The sequence below is a fragment of the Neomonachus schauinslandi genome, chromosome 13 (assembly GCF_002201575.2).
Source record: "Neomonachus schauinslandi chromosome 13, ASM220157v2, whole genome shotgun sequence".
NCBI lineage: Eukaryota > Metazoa > Chordata > Mammalia > Carnivora > Phocidae > Neomonachus > Neomonachus schauinslandi.
In genome coordinates this window covers 50145833-50169161 of record NC_058415.1, presented here as the reverse complement: position 1 = coordinate 50169161, position 23329 = coordinate 50145833, and the positions used below count along the sequence as shown (strand labels likewise).

Genomic DNA, 23329 nt, shown 5'->3' with positions numbered 1-23329 from the left:
TACCTCCCACAAGTCAGATATTTAGTGATTTTAGTCAGTTCTGTATATTATAGTTTCCGTTATGAACTCTTCCTGAAAACAATGTGGGTTTTTTTTGACAATATATCAAGTTTACTCCATAGTGATATAATACAAGTTTTATATGCAACACACTGACTTTGGTGTTACAGAATTTAACGTGTTTTGTAACTATCTTGTGGTGTTACTCTTTGCTTATCTGTTCTGTGTTGCACCAACAGATCCCTTTCCCATAGCTTTTTATTATTACTTATACAGTTTCTTTCCCTTAGACAAGGTGAAAAAGCTCAAGTTCCCACACATGAAAAAAATGTTAACCCAAATTTAAGTTTCGGCATATTTTAACATTAGAAACAGGGTCTGCACAACACTTACTTTTACCTGTATAGTACTATACAAGGTTACAGTGTTGACCAAAAGAAGACACAGGTTTCTCATTAAACTTTTGTTTTAATGGGTCTCAACATTCTGTGACAGATTTTTGGTCAAGTTGTTTCCATTAAAAATTACTGATTTTAAAAACTAATAACTTAATGCCACATACACACACACACACACAAAAACAAATGGTCCACAAAACATTCTCCTTTCCTCCTGAAGGTTTCACGATGCCTTGTTGTCATTAACCAGTCTTCTACTATTAAACTTAAATGGTCAATTGACATAAACAGTTTTGAGACCATTTTTCGACCACTGAATAAGACTGGGGTGGCAGGTATTGGGGATAATATTCATTTAGCCTTCTGAGCTTTCTGGGCAGACTCGGTGACCTTGCCAGCTCCAGCTGCTTTTTTTGTCCACTGGTTTGATGACACCCAGAGCAGCCATCTGTCTCATGTCACAAACAGCAAAATGGCCCAGAGGAGGATAGTCAGAGAAGCTCTCCACACACATAGGCTTGCCAGGAACCATATCAACAATGGCAGCATCACCAGATTTCATGAACTTGGGACCATCTTCCAGGAATACAATATTCCTGCTGAGCTTTTTCTACCTTCTTCAGTAGGTAGAACTGAAGATAGATCGTCGTTTTTCCAGAACGACGATCTATCTTCTCCTTCAGCTCAGCAAACTTGCAAGCAATGTGAGCTGTGTGACAATCCAGCACTGATTTGGCCTGGATGGTTCAGGATAATCAGCTGAGCCATGAAGCCAGCTGCTTCCATTGGTGGGTCATTTTTGCTGTCACCAGCTACATTGCCATGATGAACATCTTTGACAGATATGTTCTTGACATTGAAGCCCACATTGTCCCCAGGAAGAGCCTCACTCAAAGCTTCATGGTGCATTTCAACAGACTTTACTTCAGTTGTAACATTGACTGGAGCAAAGGTGACCCCATGCCAGGTTTAAGAACACCAGTCTCGACTCGCCCACAGGGGCAGTACCAATACCACCAATTTTGTAGACGTCCTGGAGAGGCAGACGCAAGGGCTCGTCAGTTGGACGAATTGGTGGCAGAATGCAATCCAGAGCTTCAAGCAGTGTGGTTCCACTGGCATTCCCATCTTTACAGGTGACTTTCCATCCCTTCAACCAAGGCATGTCAGCACTTGGCTCCAGCATGTTGTCACCATTCCAACCAGAAATTGGCACAAATGCTACTCTGTCAGGGTTGTAGCCAATTTTCTTAATGTAGGTGGTGACTCCCTTAACGATTTCCTCATATCTCTTCTGGCTGTAGGGTGGCTCAGTGGAATCCATCTTGTTAACACCAACAATTAGTTGTTTTACACCCAGTGTGTAAGCCAGAAGGGCATGATCATGGGTCTGCCCATTCTTGGAGATACTGGCTTCAAATTCAACGACACCAGCAGCAACAATCAGGACAGCACAGTCAGCCTGAGACGTGCCTGTAATCATGTTTTTGATAAAGTCTCTGTGTCCTGGGGCATCAATGATGGTCACATAATACTTGCTGGTATCGAATTTCCACAGGGAGATATCAGTGGTGATACCACGTTCGCGTTCAGCTTTCAGTTTATCCAAGACCCAGGCATACTTGAAGGAACCCTTTCCCATCTCAGCAGCCTCTTTCTCAAATTTTTCAATAGTTCTTTTGTTGATCCCACCACATTTGTAGATCAGATGGCCAGTAGTGGTAGACTTGCCCGAATCTATGTGTCCAATGACAGCGATGTTGATGTGTCTTTTCGTTTCCCATTTTAGTTTAGGTTGAGCGGTGGTTTTCATGACACCTGCGTTCTGGCGGCAATCCCGTTGTGAAAAAGCTGAAAACAACGTATTTTTAAGAAGAGTTTCTTTTAATGCCACACACACACACACACACACAATTATAATATTGGTTCTGTTTTTCTAGAGAACTTTGACTAATACATTTGACAATAATGTTTATTATTTTTCTATAATGCTGGATCCGATTTCCTAATATTTTGGTGACAATTTCTATGTTTATGCTTATGAGGGATAGTGGCCTGTAATTTTGTTCTTTTAAAATTTTTGTTAGGTTTTGGTATCAGGGTTATACTGGTCTCATAAAATGAGTTGAGGAGTGTTCCCTCCTGTATTGCCTGAAAAGTTTAGTCTAAGGTTAGTAGTTCTTGAAATATTTGACAGTACTCCCAAGTAAATTCATCTGAACATGGAGATTCTTTTGTGGAAAATTTTTAATTACAAAGTCTTTTCTTAAAACAGTATAATGGCTGTTCAGGTTTTTTATTTGTTTTTGTGTCAGTTTTGGTAAATTGAATTTTTAAAGGAAATGTTTCCATTTTATCTAACTTCTTCTATAGACTGTCATAAAGGCATATTATCCCCTTATTTTCCATTTAATGTCTGTAGGGTCTGTGTTTATAATCTGTAATTCATTCCTCATATTGATAATTCATGTTTTTTCTTTTTTTCTCTTTATCAGTGTTTCTTGGGTTTTATCAGTTTTATTAATCTTTTTTTCTTGAGAACCAACTAGTATGATTCTGTCATTATCTTTATGATTTCCTTCTTTATATTTTGTTTTTGTCAAGGTTGCCTTTTTTTTTTCTTCTTGAGTTGGACATTTTGATAATTAATCTTAAACTTTTCTCTTTTCTAATATAAGCATTTAAAGGCAAAAATTAAGTGAAATAGGTGAAGAGGATTAAAAGTACACTTAAATGATGAGAACTGAGTAATGTATAGAATCGTTGAATCACTGTATTGTACAGCAGAAACTAATATAACACTGCACATTCACTACACCGGAATTAAAATAGAAAAAAAGAAGCAAACATTTTCCTGTAAGGGCTTTAGCTGCAGTCCCAAAACTTTGACACATTGTGTCTTCATTATGATTCAAGTTGAAATATTTTCTAATTTCCTTTGTCATTTCTTCTTTGACCTATGAGTATTTAGAAGGGCATTGCTTGACTTCTAAATATTTGGGGATTTTCTAGATATTTTGGGTTTTTCTTTTTACTTAATTAATGTGATTAGAGAATATATTCTAGATGATTTTATTTTATTTTATTTTTTTAAGATTTTATTTATTTATTTGACAGAGAGAGACACAGTGAGAGAGGGAATGCAAGCAGGGGGAGGGGGAGAGGGAGAAGCAGGCTCCCCGCTGAGCAAGGAGCCCAATGTGGGACTCAATCCCAGGACCCTGGGATCATGACTTGAGCCGAAGGCAGATGCTTAACAACTGAGCCACCCAGGCGCCCTATTCTAGATGATTTTAATTCTTTGGAAGTTTTTTGAGATTTGGTCTATGGCCCCAAATATGGTCTTGGTGAACATCTTCATTTGCTTGAAAATAATATACAGTTGGCCTTTGAACAACACAGGGTTAGGGGTGCTGACAGCCCCAACCCTTCACCTTTGAAAATCTAGGTATAATTTTTGACTCCCCAAAAACTTAACTCCTAATAGCCTACTGATGACTGGAAGCCTTACCAATAACATAAATGATGATTAACACATATTTTGTATATGTATTATATACCACATTCTTACAATAAAGTAAGCTAGAGAAAAGAAAGTTCTATTAAGACAATCATAAGGACATAGTACTATACTGTATCTATTAAAAAAATTCCACATATAAGTAGACCCACACAGTGCAAACCTGTTGTTCAAGGGTCAGTAGTATATTCTTCAGTGTTTTGGGTGTAATATTTTATAAATCTCAATTATGTCTGGTTGGTTGAAAGTATTTAGATATTTTATATTATTTTGATTTTTATCCATTTGTTTTTTTAAATTACTGAAAGCAGGATGTTAAAATCTCTAACTATGATTGTGGGTTTCTCTGTATTTTCCTTGAATTCTGTCAGTTTTCCTAGTCTAATTCCCTGTTACCATATTGCTATTGTATAATATAGGCTGCTGGGTGTCTTGCCTCTGAAATGAATTTTATTCCTACTACCACCCCATTGCTAAACCTACACCACATAATCTGTTTTGCTATGAAATTATTACATGTCAAGGTACCAATTTCTCTATGAGCCCAAGTAGGCTAAGTACTTTTACACTCCAAAAATTGCAGTGATTTAAGGTTTATTTTATGCCCATGTTACAGTCCAGTGTGTGTTGCCATGAAAAGGGTTCTTGCCCACACAATCATTCAGGAGATTGGCTTTTTCTTTGAGTATCTTCTCACTTCTTCATTACCTCAGGGTCACCAGTGGATTTCTTGAATCTGGCTAACAAAAGAGAGAAAAGAATGAGTAGTACTGTAGACAAGGTGTTTGGGGTGTGGGCCTTGAAAGGGTGTATTTCCCTTTACCTGTATTCCATTGGAACTCAGTTACCCAGCCATTCTAATTGAAGGAAAAAGCTGAGGAATGTGGACTGGTTGTGTGACCAGGAAGAGAAGGAAATGCATTTTGGTGTTAGGTAGCGTTACCTCTACGACATACTGCAGTTCCACCAAGATCCGTTCCATATAGTGTTTAAGTTACACAATACAACATTTTGTTTCATTCTAAGTACTGAAACAAAAGTAAAGTTTAGTATAGTGGGTTGCATAATATATTGAATTTCTGCTCACATAAAATACCATGTCTTCTGTTACCTTGGTTGAGAATGATTATTCTCATCTCTGTCATTTTATGGTTTTGGCTTTGAAACTTGGTTAAAATATTTACTATGGTCCTTCAAACAGTAAAGAAGCTGTGAATTCATTTTTTTCTTTCCCTCTAGGTGGTGAACTCCTTGAGGTAACAGAATTATGTGTTATTAATCTTTGTATCCCCAAATGTGCCTAGCGCAGGGTTTCACCTTTGGTTCATAGGCAAGAATACATGTCTGTTGAACTGAATTGAGAGAAAATTATAACTCAAGGAGCTATCAAGAAATTTGCAGACTTTCCATTTTTATCATTTAATCTCCTTATTTTATTGTTCTAGAAACTGAGGATCAGAGAAATTTTATGCCATAACCATGCTTATATAGCTAGTGAAATATCTAAACCAGAACTAAACCCCAGCTGTTCTGATTGGTAGTTGGAATTGTTTTTTACCTAACCAATTTGACCATGATTGTTGCTTCTCAGTTGAGGTATAACAATAAAAATTACATGTTTAAAAATTAAAACTTTTGTTGAAAACACCTCTGTTAAAAAAAACTATTATAGCATTTTCATAATAGTGTTTATTAATGTCACTTGTATGTCCCCAAAGTATGTTTCTGTACAGCTTTTTGAAGATTATTTTCATCTTGGCACATTGGCAGATAGGAAAAATATGTGCCAAAAAAGGGCAGCATGATATTATCTTGGAAACAAAGAAGCATAAATTGTATGCATCAGGCATAAACTGAAGCTTAATTATTACACTTGAGAAAATACATATTACATGAATTATTAAAATAATTTCCTTATCTGGTTATCAGTTAGAACTGAATCTCATGTTTTTTTTTTTTCTTCAAGACAATATATAATGGACAGAAATGGCTGAAATAAGTTAGCCATTTCACTTTCACTTAATGTGATGGTTAATTTTAACTTGACTGGGCCACAAGGTGCCCAGACATTTGATCAAATATTTTTCTGAGTATGTCTGTGAAGGTGTTTCCAGATGAGATTAAAATTTGAATCAGTGGACTGAGTAAAGCAGATTGCTCATCCTAATGTGGATGGTTCCCACCCAATCAGTTGAAGGCCTGGATAGAACAAAAAGGCTGACCCTCCTTTGAGTAGTAGGGAATTCCTCCTGCTTGACTATTTTCAGGCTGGGACATAATTCTTTTTCCCGTTTTTGGACTTAAAACACTGGCTCTTCCTGGATCTTAAGCCTACTGGCCTCTGGACCAGATCTACACCATGTTCTCCGGCCTCTGGACTTGGACAGGACTATACCACCAGCTCTTCTGGGTCTCCACCTTGCCAGATGCATATCTTGGGACTTGTTAGCCTCTGTAATCAGATGGGCCAATCGTATCTATCTACCTACCTATCTACCTATCTACCTATCTATCTATCTATCTATCTATCTATCTATCTATCTATCTATCTATCATCTATCTATCTCAGGGTTTCAGGGTTTTCCAGAGAAAGAACCAATTGGATGTGTGTGAGTGTGAGTGTGTGTGTGTGTGTGTGTGTCAATTATAATTAATAATTATAGCTTTGAACACTGTTCTAAAACATGTTTACGCATCAAACAGTGCTACAAGAGGGGCAACAAATCTAGGTTTGCTCAGATAACAAAGGGTTAATTGAATCTTTTTAGATAAATACATATGGAGAAATTATGATTGGGGTGCTTCCAAAAATAGCAGTGCTCATGTTTAGAATTCTAAATAAAAATATAATTACTAAGTAATTCCTCTTGATTAGCACCTCTGTTTCATGATGAGCTAGGATTCTGTGATAATGTTAGAAGAATGATACTTAGTCAAAAGTTCAAGTGATATGCCGCAAGTGTAAGCAGTACAGTCGGATCTCTTCAATTAAGTATGTTTAACAGCAGGTGGGAGGTTATTTTTCTCCACAGAAATAGAATAAAGGCTTTCCTGATGATAAAACTGATTGTTTTCTTAACAGCATATCCAAAACAAAAACCTTACACTGATGGCCCTAATGTCTAGTGTTTTATTCCTCCATATATCATGTTGAGAAAGTTACTGATAAATAACCCCTTTCCAGTAAGAAAACTCGGTTGTCCTTGTGTATTATAGCAAGGAGTTATGCTCAGTTACTCATGAGCAACAAATATTCTCAGTCCATTAGGAGAAAATCACCATGTTCAAGCCATGTTGTTGAGTTTGCATGTGTGTTTTTCCCAACTCCAAGTGACTGTGACTTGGATTAACACTGACATTAGCATTTTAGCATAGATAGACCTGACCATAATGGAGAATCTACTGATTAGCCTGAGGGTATGACTGAAATTTTTTTTAAAGGCTTGGTCAGCCCTAGGTTTATTGTGTCCTGTTATGGACAGAATGAAGAGACTCAGCATGCTATCTCGAAGGTCAAGGTTTATCTGATTCCAATACATCTTTACCTCTGACAATTAATGGAATCTTAATAGAAGAGAGCTTTTCCTTTTCTTTTGTTTTCTTTTCTTTTTCTTCCCTTGCCTTGCTTTCCCCTGCCTACCCCAACTTCCCTGACCCTCCCCTCCCTTCCCCTCCCCTCCTTTCCCCTCACTTCCCCTCCCTTCCCCTCCCCTCCTTTCCCCTCCCCTCTCCTCCCCTTTGAAAGATGAAATGTAACAGATGAGATTTGCTATTTTGAAGCTCTTTGCTTGTGTGCATGCTCAAGCCTATACAGAAGCTTCTGAAGGCAAAGAGCTAATGTCTTACTGCCTTGAAGAATCAGTGAACAGAGTCTGAGGCTAGAAAAATAGCCTTAAAGTTAGGGAGAAATCCTGGAAGGAAGAGATACAAAGTGACTTAGGCCCCAAAACTGCATTGAAAATCCACCAAAATACTTAGTGCTAAACTGGCTAAATTGTCTGGCATTCTTGGGGAAAAAATCTGCGGGGCCCAACAACACAACAACAAACAACAAACAAACAAATGAAAAAAACACAGCATCTGGAAGTTAAAAGAAGTATGCAGAAATCTGATTATAGTCTCCCCCAGGGGACAGAATTTGGAGTTGGAATCTAGGCAAGTTATCTGGTTCTAGAAGAAAAAATTATCACTCATCACAGTAACATTGCAATATCTAGTTTCTACAACTTATTATCAATAATATATAGTATATGAAGAAAATAAATGTGAAAGAAAAAACAGGTAGTATAAATTGATCTTTCAATAACCTGGATGATACGATTAGCAGAAAAGCACTTTAAAGCAGCCAGTATAAATATTTTTAATGACATAAAGGAAGATATATGTGTAATGAATAAAATGATGGAGAATCTCAGCAAAGGAATAAAAACTAAATAAAAAGGATATTCTAGAGCTTAAATATACAACTGCAATATATAATAACTACATTTTGAAGATAACAAAGAAAAAGAGTACATATATTTGAAGATGGATTAGTAGAAATTATCAATGTGAAGAATAGAAAAAGGATTGAAGTAAAATGAACAGAGCCTTAGAGATATGTAATCAATACTAAGTGGTTTGACATATAGGAAATTGGAGTTCCAGAAGGAGAGGAGAAAGATAATAAGATTAAAAAAATAGAATCTAAGTCCTACATTGTAGGACCTGAGTCTATCTTGTTCTCAGTTGTACCCCCTGGTACCCAGGATACTGTAATATGGTGCAAGTACATATTTAATGATTATTAACACTTTCATGAATACACATATAGCTACAGGGACTGAGCAAATACATTGTCTAAGTACTTGCTTTATAAAATTATGGTGAATAATTAGGTGAATATATATGTAGGGACCCTGGGGTAGTGGGTGCGGTCTTGTAATGTCTGACTCTTCAAAATATAAAAGTGGAAGTATTGGGTGCTATGGAGAATTCTTTGGGTTAATTTCATGGTTCTAAATCATTGACTCCTCTGTTTTTATTTGATTTTCCAGTGATCAGCTTTATTTTTTTCTCATGTTCTATTTCTGAGGCCTACGCTGTGTGCCAAAATAGAAGTGTACCATTAATTATTGAGTAGCCTTAGCTATCTGGTCACTAGAGTGACATTCAAATTGCACCAAGTTGACATGCTTGACACTTGGGTCAAAGACTTATAAAACAAAATGAGTTAAATATGGAGCAGGGACACTGTGTAAGAACAGAGATGATAGGAAAAGGAACCAAATATGATGACTCACTGTCTTCACAGAACAGACCTGGGATCTTTACTTAGATAAATTTCAGGAGTTATTGTTTAAGCTCTGGGTATTTCAAGGTGCATGTATGTGAGCCCTGGAAAGATATAATGAATCTTAGAGTTCTTGTTTCTTCTAACTCTGGGCAAAACTAAGACTGAGGGTAATGATAGACCATATAAATATGTGGTCTTTTTAATGGTGCTCAGATGAATATAGGATAACTGAAAGTTCTGGAGGGAAGGCACACATTTGCAGGAAGGAAGAGGAATAATAATTTTGTGAAGGGAAGTGCTTTTGTTTTTGTTTTTGATGAGTTCATACATTTGTGGTGTAGTTCTTTTCATATCCACTCTAATGGAAAATTAAAATAAACTCCAATATTTTGTGATGCATTTTGTGTGAAGAAAAGAAAGTGAGGGAAAGAAAAATTTCACCATGATAGAGTGAAAATAATACTTAAAGCCACGTGACCTAGCCACATACTGGTCTTTCCCATAATCAAAAACTTTGAGTAAGATTTTGGGTAATCATGTCCTTTCTTTAAACTTACATTCCTCATGTATAACATAAGAGTTTCTTTAGTCTCTTTCAGTTTTGTGAAAGAGACCAAAGAAAAACATTACAAGTGTTGGCAGTTATTTTCCATAGAGAGAACCATGTAATTACCCCAAGGACTACTTCTGCTCTTATGTGCCTGCCAATACCACTATTATATATTTAAGCAAAAACATACATGGCTAAGGCATAGACTTCTTTGGGTAATCCTGTAATTATCTGGTAAACTGAACATTTGAGGAAGAAGTAAAAGTACTTTTAATAACAGGTAGGCTAAGGAATTTGGGGAGATACTGGGGAATTTCTTTTCCCTTTCACTCTACTGCTGTGTTGTTTCTTTAAAGGCATTGAGTTTTTATTTATTCATTCTACAAATATTTATTGATCACCTACTACATACTAGGCACTGTTTTAGGAGGTGTAAATAGAACAGAAATCCCTGCCCACATGACACTTGTAGTTTGAGACTTATTCCCTTTTGTGACCAGTCCCTGTGTTAGTTACTAGTTGATCCTCACTGTTTTTAAAGGAAAATAAATTCCAGTATTAAAACAAATGGGAGGAAATGTTCAGTGTTGAATAAAGAAACATTCTGCCTGGGAAATAAGATGGCAGCAGACAAATGTGCCTGCATGGAACCTGAGAGGACAGAATTCTGCAAGTTCTGTATCACATTTTGTCCCTGCAGGTGGAAAGAGCCAACACATTCAAAGCCAGATCCATCCAAAGTCACCCATTTTTATATAAAGCCATCTAGCCCAGACACAACTGTCATATGTTACAATTTTCCCTGCCAAAAAACTAATTGGCTCAGGCTGACTTTGAGTTCATCCCAGATTTATACAAAACTTGCTGAAAGGTTTGTCTACCTCAAGAAAACTTTTGATAAACCCAGTTCCAGGTTTCAGATTTTTACAAAAACCTGAAACCAAGCAAGCTTTTCTTGGTTTCCTGTTTGGTGCAGAGGTGCAGCAAGCTCTAATTATGAGGCCTCAGGGGAACACAAGGAAAGACAGACACAAAAGGAAGTATCTCTGAGACAGGTAATTAAGGAGAAAAAAACACATCAGGAAAACAAATAGGAATGAGTAGCTTGGGTGAAATTGTAAAATTATTAATAACATATTTATATTTAAAAATGTTTATATGGTTTAATGCCTTTTAACAGGTCTGCATTTCTGGAGGCATTTTATTGTTAAAAGTTAGGAATTTTCAGAATGAAGACCAAACCTATACAGAGGATGATCCATAAATAGAAAATACAGATCAAAGCACTCTCTCTTCCACCCTCAACCCTGTAACGTTTCATATTTCCCCCTTTTTACTGACGTTCAAAGATGAGTTAGCATAAAATGGAAAAATATTTCTTTGGAAATGGTGTTTGAGTCATATATACAGCATACCACACAGCTGAGATTTAAATGATCCAATTACTTTGCCTTTGGGTGGCTTAATCAACAAAATCAGTCCCAATATTTGATCTCAGGTTTTTTATTTAAAATGTGCCAAGTAATCAGATTGTGTTGTTAAATTTTCCCTCATCCATCCTTAGTTTTAGGTCAAGGTACATCAAGAGAATTGACTCTGATGGCTTTTGTTCTTGACTTTGACTTTATAAGATCTTTTAAATTTGAGGACAATTGAACTGTTTTTATTTTTAAGTCAGGGAAGCCTATTTCCTGTAAGTGTTGTTTTGATACTGAAGATCCTTTCTATTGAAATGTAAACATCTGTGAATATGTTGTTATTTCATTAATGAAGTAGACCTGCCCTACCCTAGGAGGTATATAAACTCAAGGATTTATTCACTTAACACAATATGAGAACAGTGCTAGAGCATAAAGCCAGATGACAGATTATGTGGAACATATACATGGTTTAAACAAAATTTAAAGAGCGTAAGAATGGGTAGTATAACTGAGGATGGTTGAAGTTTAGCTGGGTGGTTAAGGATACATAGGGCTTGGAAGGGAGTGATTAAGATGCTAAGTCAAGAAAATGGTAGGATTAAAGGAAAGAATTAAGGAGGAAGACAAATTGATAAGAACGTATTTACTGAAGTTATTTTCTTTTGCTTAGCATGTGTCTGAATTGCCCAGTAGACTACATTTGATACACTTAGTAAGACAGGGGATTCATTGTTGGTTTGACAGCAAAGCATGAAAAATTAGTAGTCACTTTGTCTTTGTTGTGTGGTTTTTTTGGGGGGGGGGGCTTTTTTATTATTATGTTCAATTAACCAACATATAGTACATCATTCATTTTTGATGTAGTGTTCAATGATTCATTAGTTGCGTATAACACCCAGTGCTCAACCCAACATGTGCCCTCCTTAATGCCCATCACTCAGTTACCCCGCCCCCCCCACCCCCATCCCTTCTGCAACCCTCAGTTTGTTTCCCGGAGTCCAGAGTCTCTCATGGTTTGTTTTTGTTTATCTTTTAAAAAATCACATGTGATTTTGGGGCACCTGGATGGCTCAGTCAGTTGAGCATCTGACTCTTGGTTTTGGCTGGGGTCATGACCTCAAGGTCATCAGATCAAGCCTCTCATGGGGCTCTGGCTCAGCATAGAGTCTGCTTGAGATTCTTTCTCCCCCCCTCCCCCCTGGCGCTCTCTCTGTCTCAAATAAATAAATAAATAAATAAATCTTAAAAAAAATAAAAATTATGTGTGATTTTTGATGATAAATACCAATGAGAGACAGTTGGAGTCAGAAGAGAAATGTAACAGGCAGTAAAGAGCACTGTCCACATTTAAACTGCTTCTAGTAAGTAATGGCTGTGTGGCCATAAACGATTCATTTTATCCTTCGTATGAAAGCATGGACATAATAGTGGCACAAACCTCATAGGATTTTTTCAGAGGAATTAAGTTGTTAATAGATGTACAATCCTATATTGTGTTTATAGAATCTACATATATCTTGGTTATTGTAATTAAATCCTTATCCTGAATCAAATAACTTGGTTTTAGTTGTTACAGCTATCTGCCCTTGAGCAAGTCACTTAACCTCTTGATCTCTCTTCTCTCAACAGTAAAATAAGGATGGTAGTAGTAGTACCTACCTCGGGGAGGATCAAAGAATTAATGTATGTGGCAGCACATTTTTAATGATAAAGCACTCTCCCAATATGTATTTTCCACTGCTATTGGCTTATTGACCTTGGCATCTATAACTTCCTCTTGGGCAGTGGGAAAGAGGAAGGTAAATGGACTAAATAAGGATAAGACAACAAGAAGTTATATATACATATATTTTATAAAGAATTATTATTTAGCTATGAGAAAGAAGGACATCCTGCCATTTGCAACACCATAGATGAAACTTGAGGGCATTATGTTAAGTGAAACAAGCCAGACCAAGAAAGACAAATAGTCTGCATGGCATCACTTACATGTGGAAACTAAAAAAAAAAAAAAAACAAAAAAACCCCAAAAACTCATAGAAATAGCGCAGAAGAGTTAGAAAAGTGGTTGCCAGGGGGTGGGGGAAATAGGGTGAGGTTGGTAAAAGGATACAAACTTTCAGCTATAAAATGAATAAGGTCTGAGGATCTTATGTATAACATGGTGACTATAGTTGATAACACCTTACTATATAATTGAAATTTGCTAAAAGAATAGAATTTAAATGTTCTCGTATATATACATATGTATCATACATGTTCTTGTATATATATACATATATATGTATATGTGGTAACGGATGTGTTAACTAGATGGGAGGATGGGAGGAATCCTTTGACAGTGTATACAAATCTCAAATCATCACGGAGTACACGTCAAATATTTTACCATTTAATATGTCAACTATACCTCAATAAACCTGAAAAATAAATTATTAAGGATAAATGCCACAAGAACAAATCTTGAAAAATACCAAAGTTTATTACAGTTGAGATAAAATTATAATGTAGTGATACAAAAGTAATGAGCCAATACCAATATTATCAATTTACAGATGTATCTCTCCCATTTGATCATAAAATTATTGAGAACACAGACTGTTTTATTCTCAATTTTGTTTCCTAAAGTTCAATCCAAGGCCTGGCATATAATAAAGATTCTATAGTTATTGAATGGCTAAAATATAAACCATGAAGTAATGAAGATAATTTATATTTGCAGTACATAATAGTAGATGTTATGGCAGTCTGACTAAATCTTATTTTCTTTCCTTTTTTAAATGAAAATCATAAAATAATCAACTTTATAGATTAGTTTCTAAGGAACCTCCCACAAACTACTTTTAAGAAGGAAGTGCACTCATTCTTAGGCAGTAAAGGATAGTGTTCTATTCTGTTGTTGTTTTTTTTTTTTTTCCTTTTCCCGCCTTTTTCATACTGCCTAGTCTTAGGTGATAGATCCTGATCTGCAAAGTTGGGCCTCAGTTCATTTTTTTTGTCAGAATATTCATAATTTTTATTACATAGTTAATCCTTTTTTCCTGCAGAAAATATGGAGACCCATGTATAATAAAAATAAGTCAGCACTGTTTGTTTTAAGTAATTCTATACTCTTCCATTTCTACTTTAAAAAATTTTAAGTCTTTTTTATCACACTAAGGACATTAATATTTTAAAAGGAGCACAAACTTTCCATCAAAGGGACAAATCTGGAATTCTTTCCTTTACTAGATTTTTTTTTTTTGCTTATAAATAACTCTCTGTCCTCTTGAATGATGGAATTATTTGACGCACCCTCACCTCAAATCTTATTTTGAAGGTGAGCCTCACTTGTTTACTCTAGTCAATGCTGCAAATAGCTACTTCTGGCGTTGTTACTGCAGTTGTTGTATCGTTTTTTCTTGGCTTTCATTTTCCATGTATAATAACGATGATAATATAAAATGTTCACATCATGCTTACTGTGTATCTGCCACAAGTTTTGATCACTTACATTTACTCATTTATACTTCATAAGAACCTCATCATATAGATACTCTTAACATCCCAATTTTTAGCTAAGGTAACAGGGAGGATAGTCACAGGGAGGATAATAATTTGCCCAAGATCACATAGTAAGTGGTGGAGCTGAGATCAAGACCCACGTAGTCTTCCTCTAGAATCTGCACTTTTTCTCATTATGGGAGTCTGCTCTAGAATCTGCACTTTTTCTCATTATGGGAATCTGAAGTTTGAAAATCCCAAATTAAGACATGAATCAGCATGTATTACTTTACTCATAGGTACAGTAGGGAAGCATATTTGCATTCAGGACTGTCCCCCCAAATTAGGAATACAGGGTCACAATGACTAGGATATATCTCCTTCCTCAAAACCAAGTCTTAATTCCAAGGTCTGCCATGGTATAGCTTTCCTAGTTTAGCAGGCGGAAGTGATAAAAGATGGATGAAGAGAGTCATTGTTTGGATTTAGCAAAAATTACTTCAATTTCTTTTTATTGTATTAGGTACCTAGTGATTTTGAAAAGTAGAGTGTTTATTTCAAATAAAAGGAATTATCAAGAGATTTTAAAAAGACAGTCAAGAGCACAGATACTGTTACTGTATAAAAATGATGCATTTTAGATCTGAGGTACTCTCAGTTGGGGACTAAATAATTCAAAGGACTTCCCTTTTTAGTGTTTAATACATGTTTCTGCCAATTTACTAAGCAGAGATAAGCAACTCTTTATTTGCATGTGATTATTTGGGGTTAAAATTTCAGCTAAAATTGAGGTATTCAAATTTAGCTCATCCACGATGACACCCTGAAGTCAGGTTTTTGTTATCAAAATGCTTGCAGGAAAGCCTCAGGGATGGAAAAGAATGTCTAATATTTCTATTTTATAACGTCTAGTATTTTTTCTTTGTTTTTTTTTCCTTCTGCCTACAAATAACTTTCTGTCTTCAATATAATTAATGAAAAATATTGAGTGATAATCTTCATACTGGGGATTGAATAATAATAGCATAGAAAGAGAGTAGGTTCAACTTAAGTTGGATATAAAACAAAGAACAAGCCCATTTAAAGTAAAACTTGTTCTCTAAACTAAATTGTCTTTGTAAGGGGTAGTGGTTTGTTCTCTCTCTTCATGCATGTACAAGCTTGGTGTTATGAGAAGGATGTAAAAAGTTTCCAAGTTTTGCCCCTTTCTACAATGCTACGTTCTCTCTTCTTTGCTGGTTCATTTTTACTTGTCCTTTAAATTTTTGCTTCAAGTGTCATCCCTACAAGACTTTCTTGATTCTGTTTTGTCACTTTTCTCCAAGGTTCCAAAACACCCTGATAGCTCTATCACTGTATTTATCCCATTGACTTGGAATCATCCGCTTACCTATATACTCTCATATACTTGAACGTTAGGTCTTAAGGATGAAGGTTAAGTCTTATTTATCTTTGTAGCTCAATGTTTAGTGCAACATGGACATTCTATAGATGTTGAAATAAATTTAAAAGCTACATTGGTACTGTAAGTCATGCAGCAGTGGTCAAAATCAAGTTATACTTCTTTTTGGACTTTATTTTCTTCAACAAATTATTTATTACTTATCAGACTTTTTAGAACATGATGGAACTTGTTTAGCCTGGTTCCCTGGTGTGAAATTCAGAGCTTGTGCAATTTAAGCATATCTTTGCAAATATAAGCTTATTTGCATAAGTTTATGTAACAAATGACAAGTGGCCTTGGATGATAAAAATGAAAAACTCAATTCATCCATTTCTTTTCATATAGACATTAAATAAAAATTCTAAAAAATTGAGATGTATACATGCATGGTAGGGCTTATATGGGCATATATGTATGATGTATGTAAATAAGTATTTACGAAATACATAGATACACAATTTTAATATAGTGGGGTAAGGAAGTTATTAATTTGGCAAATATAATATGATATGCCCATTTTTTTTTCTTTTTAATGCATAGGGTATGCATTCAAACATTGACTTGAATTCTGAGTCTGTAAGTCATGAGCTATGTGACTTTGGACAAGTTATTAAACTGTCTCATCTTCAATAGTCCTCATGTGGCACCAATAATACAAAATCTTACAATCTTACAAAATCTTGATTAGGATTCTGATTAGGATCAAATGAGCTATTATATTTAAAGTGTTTACCATAATTTCTGTCATCTAGCAGGTGGTCAATAAATGATAGTCTTGTTTTTGTGGTTATTGTCCTAGCATAAAAACAAGGGATTTCAATAATTTTTATTTTCTTCATTGACTTTAGTTTCCTCATCTGTCCACTGGTAATTCCACTCTTTACCTCATTGGCGGTTATGGAGTTCAAATGGGATAATGTCTCGAAGGTACTTTCTAAAATGAACAGTGTTACACAAAATAAGCTAACAGCTAAAGCTATTTTGTTTTTATTTTAAAGAGTGGAATCCTGGCATGACACAAAATAAAATGTTACTGAACTGCAGTTCTATATGTTACAGAACAACCCCTCTCAATTTCCTGCTTGACTTCTTTTTCATTCTCTACTATCTGGTCACCAAGACTCCTTTGGTTTCCTTCGCTTCTCACTGTGTGGGAGACCTAATCAGTATGGAAGCAGTCTCCACCAATTAACTGGAGGAAGCAATTGCCTATTTTTCTGATTGTGTACAAAACCCTAGGCTCTGTTTTATCGGTTTAAACAGGTTTGCTACATGAGAGCATCCTCAAAAATGCCAATAAGTGCTTTGGGCTTAAAAAAAATTAGGTCTAAGTGAGGTTTTATTTATTCCCATTAAACATTCTTTCCAAGTCTGCCTGTGTCCCTTTTTGTCATATTTCTAATGTTTCAGTCAAACTTGGTTTGGTCCTGGAAACCTTTCTCAGATTCATTCTTCTTTCCAGTATTGGTATTTATGTGGTCACACTAAGCCTGAACATTTCAGCTTCACAAAATTCTGCCCTGAAAAACTACTTATTTTCGAGAACTATTTCTTTTTCTTGGAATTTAATAGCACAATTTAGTGTCCTTTAAAGGTTTGTTGAAAACATTGTATAGCAAAAAGCCAATAGACATTATATTTGTATTGTTTCTGAGCAAGAAAATTCTCAGAAACTTGAAAATAGCTGTAAAATTATTGTTAGTAATGCCCCTCCAGAAGACTCAAGATACCATAACAGTTTTTATTTTTCAGTTTTCAAATGCCTCCCTTTTCTATATATTTCCACGTGGGATATAAAATCAACAAGATATTGACTTTACTTCCTTGACTATTATTGCATACTCCTCCTTGGAATTGCCAGGCTGTGCCCTTACACCCTTACTGTTCAATAGTAGATCTTCATCGGTCAAAATTTTACACCTTTCCAAGGTACTAAGTCCAAAGTGGACCATGGAGATGACTAAGCGCGAATTCCAAGCAGTTTAGCAAAAAATTCACGGAAGACCTCTTACTCTTGGAGAGGCCATGGTTAAAAGCATGAACTTTCTTGTTAGATTAAAAATCAGTTCAAAATCTAGTGTTAGGTTTTAAAAACTGGATGACCTTGTGTAAATTATTTTCCTTCTCTGAGTTTCAGTTTCACTTTCTGTAAAACAAGAATGGTAGTGCCCATTTTATGAGGTAAAGTTGAAATTAAGCAAGACAATGTAGCAGTATTATAATTACTATGATTATTATTTGCCATTAAAACAAAAACAAAGCCAGAACACAGTGGAGAAGTGAGATTCCCCTATGTTCTTGAGTAGTTCCAACATACAGCATTTTCCATATGGCATTTGAATCAAGGAGGCTTTTAACTTTAAGTAACAGGAATCTCAACTGTTCTGGCTTATATAAACAGGGGTTTACTTAATTATTTATCTTCACAAAACAGTGCAGAGGTAGACAATCGTTGTTCTGGGTTTAGAAACTTTATGATATCAGAATTAATATCTCTGAAAAATCTCTTGTGCTTTACCTCATGGTTGTAACAATGTTGCTATAATCCCAGCATTCACATAGATGCAAAAATTCTTAACCAGAATATTACCAAGATGAATCAAATACTGTATAATAAGGAAAAAACATCATGATTAAGTGATTTTTGCCAGCAAGGTTTTCATATGATTTACATGTACAATGATAACCAATGTACGCAACCATATTAAAAATGTTTTTAAAAACATGAAAAAATCTGTAGGATCGTCTTAAGAGATGTCGGAGAAGCCTTCGATGAACTTAAACATCCAGCAAACTAGGAAATAAAAGGGAACTTCCTCAATCAAATAAATGACATTTATGAAAACCTACAGCTGGCATTATATCTAATAATCAAACACTGAATGCTTTTCCCCTAACATTGTGAATAAGACAAAGATGTTCACTCTTACAATTCCTGACAAACATTGTAATGGGTGTCCTAGCTCATGCAGTGATAGAACAAAAAGACATAAAAGGCATATAGATAGGAAAGGAAGAAATAAACTGTCACTCTTTACAGATTATATAATTCTTTATGTAGGAAGTCCTAAGAAATTAACCAAAAACCTGCTAGAATAAGTGAATTTACAAAGATCACAGGATACAAAACTGTACAGAAAATCAGTTGGATCTCTGTGTACTAATAATGAACAATTGGAAAAACAACACCATTTATGATATAACAAAACACTTAGAGACAAATTTAACAAAATATGTATTTATGCAAGAAAAATGAAAATTTGAAAAATATATCCACACAAAGACTATCATATTCCTGGTAGTCCCAAACTAGAAACAACCCAAATGTTCACCAACAGATGAATAGGTAAAGAAATTATGACATATCCAAACAATGTAATGTTATCTAGCAAGAAAAAGCAATGGACTACTGAGACACTCAGCAACATGAATAAATCTCACAGACATTTTGCTAAATAAGAGAAGTCATACACAGCAGAGCACATGCTGTACGGATGGATCCTTATTGACAGGGAGTAGATCAGCCATTGTTTGGGATGAGGCATCTGGAGAGTGTGGACTGTAAAGTGGTACAAGAAGACTTACGGGGATGATAGAAATGTTTTATATTTTGATTATGGTTGTATTTGTCAAAATTCATGGAAAATTTCACATAATATGGGTACATTTTTTCTGTGTGTAGATTATATCTTGAAAAGATTGATTTATAAAAAAAGGAATGTTAACCTTTCAGATAACAATTATTCATGGAAAATGTTCTAGGTAGAAAGGGTGGGGTGGTGATGCATCATTGACTAGAAATGACACAACTGTCCTCAGAAGGTAGGGAGTTAACATTGGTGCCTACATGGTAATCAGAACCTGTTGAGTCCCTTCAGGGAAGAAAACACTGAGCAGCAAAATTCTCAAGTGAATGAAAATAAGTCCAATTTACAATCAAATAAAAATGCTGTGGGCATAAAGCCAAAGAATATTCTTAGATTAGACTTTGTTTAGCACTCTAAATTTAATCAGCTAGAATTCTTTAAGTACATTTCTATTTAACATTTTGAAGCGAAGTATGTACTTTTTATTTGGGAAACTACATTTCCTCTGAAAGACAGAAGAAGGTCCATTTTTCTTTGTAATAAAGAATGGTGTGGTTTATTACAGCTTTAATATATAATGAACACAAACTGCAAACATCTGCCTGCCCCTGCACACACACACACACACACACACACACACACACACACTGGGGCAAATTTGAGTCAAGGCTGGTGAAAAGCTAGAGGATGTAAGTTGAGCTGTACTTATGGAAGTGATATTGCTAACTTCCACCTTGTGAATAGAGACATATGTAAATCAAATCAGCAGAAGAAAGAGATTTATGATATGTGATATAACATTAAAATTGTTGATCGTGAACCAGTAAGTATCATGTGGGAAGTTTCCCAATAGTACATTACTCTACAATACATCTTCGATTTTAATAATCCTGGAAGGTTCTTTTATTATTTTTTTCTATTTTCCAAAGCCAAATCTTCTTCCACATAAATGGAATGTATATTTAAAAAACATAAGCTTCCCCACTTACTATCTCAACACTCATTCTATTGTGTGGATTGGTTCATAAATGATCCAGACAATGAAAATTCTTCTCACTGTAGCATTTGACATAACAATTAAAGCAGAATATTGAACTAGTTTTAACAAATTTGGGGAAGCAATTTATTTTCTTTATCAGGAGATGTTGTTCCCTTTAGGGAATTGAAAATTATATCCAAGATACTAATTTCCTCATAAAGAGATTTGGAGGGATTATTTTTCCCAGAGAGCCAATATTCCAATTAATTCATCCAAAGAGAGAGATTTCTCAAGTTGAGCCAAACTCAAAGCACCGGAGTATGATGTCATGAATTTTAAAAAGGAAAACACTCTGCCAGATACTTGAAGTTGCAGTGCACATACTCCGTGATTCACAATTAGGCTGATTGACTACATGACTTGTCGAATAGTCTTTCTGCTAGGTAAACATCTCTCAACACTGAAAACTTGCTGTTTTCCTTTTCTCAAAAATCTGTTTGGGACAACATTTAATACAATTCTTATTCTTTAGAACATCCAGTTACTTCAAAAATGCTCCTAAATATTCTTTGCCTCGAAAAGAGTGCTGAGAAATGAGACATTTGAAAAGGCAAAATGAAAGCTGCATAATGCAGAAAAACTTACTTGCTTCCTATGCTTATAAACACTTGCACTAATCTGACATTTGGTTGTGCAGTTTCCAGTAATTCAGCCAGATTGATTATTGTCCTGGGTTTGTTTCTTCAGTGTAGGGGCCTCTGTATGGACAACCAGGAAGCTCTACACCATCATATCACTGGCTGAAGTGAAGCAAGAACCTATGCATCTAAATGAGAAGGATAGAAATCATTAAAAAAAATGAGGGCAAAGGTATTTCCACTTGATCTATTGCGTATTTCCCCACTTTATTTTCCAGACAGATGCTGAAATATGAAGCTCTCTGGCTCAAAATTTGGCACCTGGGGACACTAAATGATATTGTACCCAGGGGAAAAAACCTACCATACAACTCAAGTAATATTAAAAGGGAAGAAGAAAAATAATTTATTTCTAAAACAAGAATGAACAGTGTTTTTTTTTTTTTAAAGATTTTATTTATTCATTTGAGACACAGAGATACAGAGAGAGAGAGAGAAAGCATGAGCAGGGAGAGAGGCAGAGGGAGTGGGAGAAGCAGGCTCCTCGCTGAGCCAGGAGCCCAATGTGGGGCTCGATCCTAGGACCCTGGGACCATGACCTGAGCTGAAGGCAGACGTTTAACCATCTGAGCCACCCAGGCGCCCCAAGAATGAACAGTGTTAATAAGGAGTTTATGAGATATGTTTTCAAGAGTCCTTTTTTGTGTCGCAAGACAAAAGCATAATCCATGTTTGTTCATGAATATTCAGAAATATAAGACTTCCTGTACTAGAATGTATGGAAGGGAGAAATACATATTGTTGCTGGTTCTCAAAACATATTTCATGGAAAAAAAAAGTAAAGCAACCAACTAACAGAGCGTCCAGCCTGAAGGGAGGTTTATATGGCCATATAGCGTGCCTAAATATTGTTATGCTTAGAGATGGTGTGTATGACTTGTTTTGCAGTTGCCAGTTAAGAAACACTCAGGGTGACAGAAGGCATCTCTTCAGTGATCTATTTGAACTTTAAGATAATGTGCTGAATTTTAAAGAAATTGTAAGAGAGAAGGGAACTGCTACTAGGAACTGAATGGGTGCAAATCTCGGTCTGGGTATATTACATAGTTTATTTAGCAGGCTTTTTAGACAATGTATGGATATTAATGAGACTTGCATTTAGGGTTTAAAAAGTGATCCACACTCTTTCATGAGGACAAGTTATAACTGGAAGAAGTCATTATTGAACCAACTGCATGTTTTAAAAATAATTTCATGTAAATATGGTGATAATTACACATGGAGAGGTTTAGTTTGGAGAACAAGTATAAGGCTACCATCCTAATAACAACATTACAAGTTTTGCAGTTATTTAGACCTTTAGGTCATCAATGTAATGGACAAATGGTAGCCCAGATGCTGAGAACACCGAAAGAATTCTAAGAATTTATCAATCAGAACTAAATGCATGAGTATACAGTTGAATGAGTGAAATGATTAACCAATACCTCCCTGGTTTTCTCTATCTGGATAGTACAGAGAATTATTTAATAGTGTTAAGCAGAGAATATCTTTGGCTGAAAAGATTTCCACAAAGGTTGGGAAGAGGAACTTTTTATGTCAGATTTAACAACAACAAAAAAAGACCTCTCCCAACAAGAGCCAGAGTGGTATAAAACATCTCCCATAAGAGTGAAATACTTCATAGAACATTCAAACAGGAAAAGAATGGAAAATTACGGAAATATACAGAGAGATAACTTGAGCAAGAGAGTCTGGAATTTTACAAAGTTTATTAGAAGCATAGGGGACTTCCTAAATTATTCATAATTAAGAATAGACTTCAGTTACAGAAAGTGTTTATATATACAATGGAATATTATGCAGCCATCAAAAAAACCGAACTCTTGCCATTTGCAACAACGTGGATGGAACTAGAGGGTATTATGCTAAGCAAAATAAGTCAATCAGAGAAAGACATGTATCATATGATCTCACTGATATGAGGAATTCTTAATCTCAGGAAACAAACTGAGGGTTGCTGGAGTGGTGGGG

At 35.4% G+C, this 23329-nt stretch overlaps 1 pseudogene; it reads right to left on the bottom strand.

Moving 5' to 3' along the window:
• Positions 1 to 713: 713 nt before the first annotated feature.
• Positions 714 to 23329, bottom strand: part of LOC110572655 — an 87265-nt pseudogene continuing 64649 nt past the window's right edge.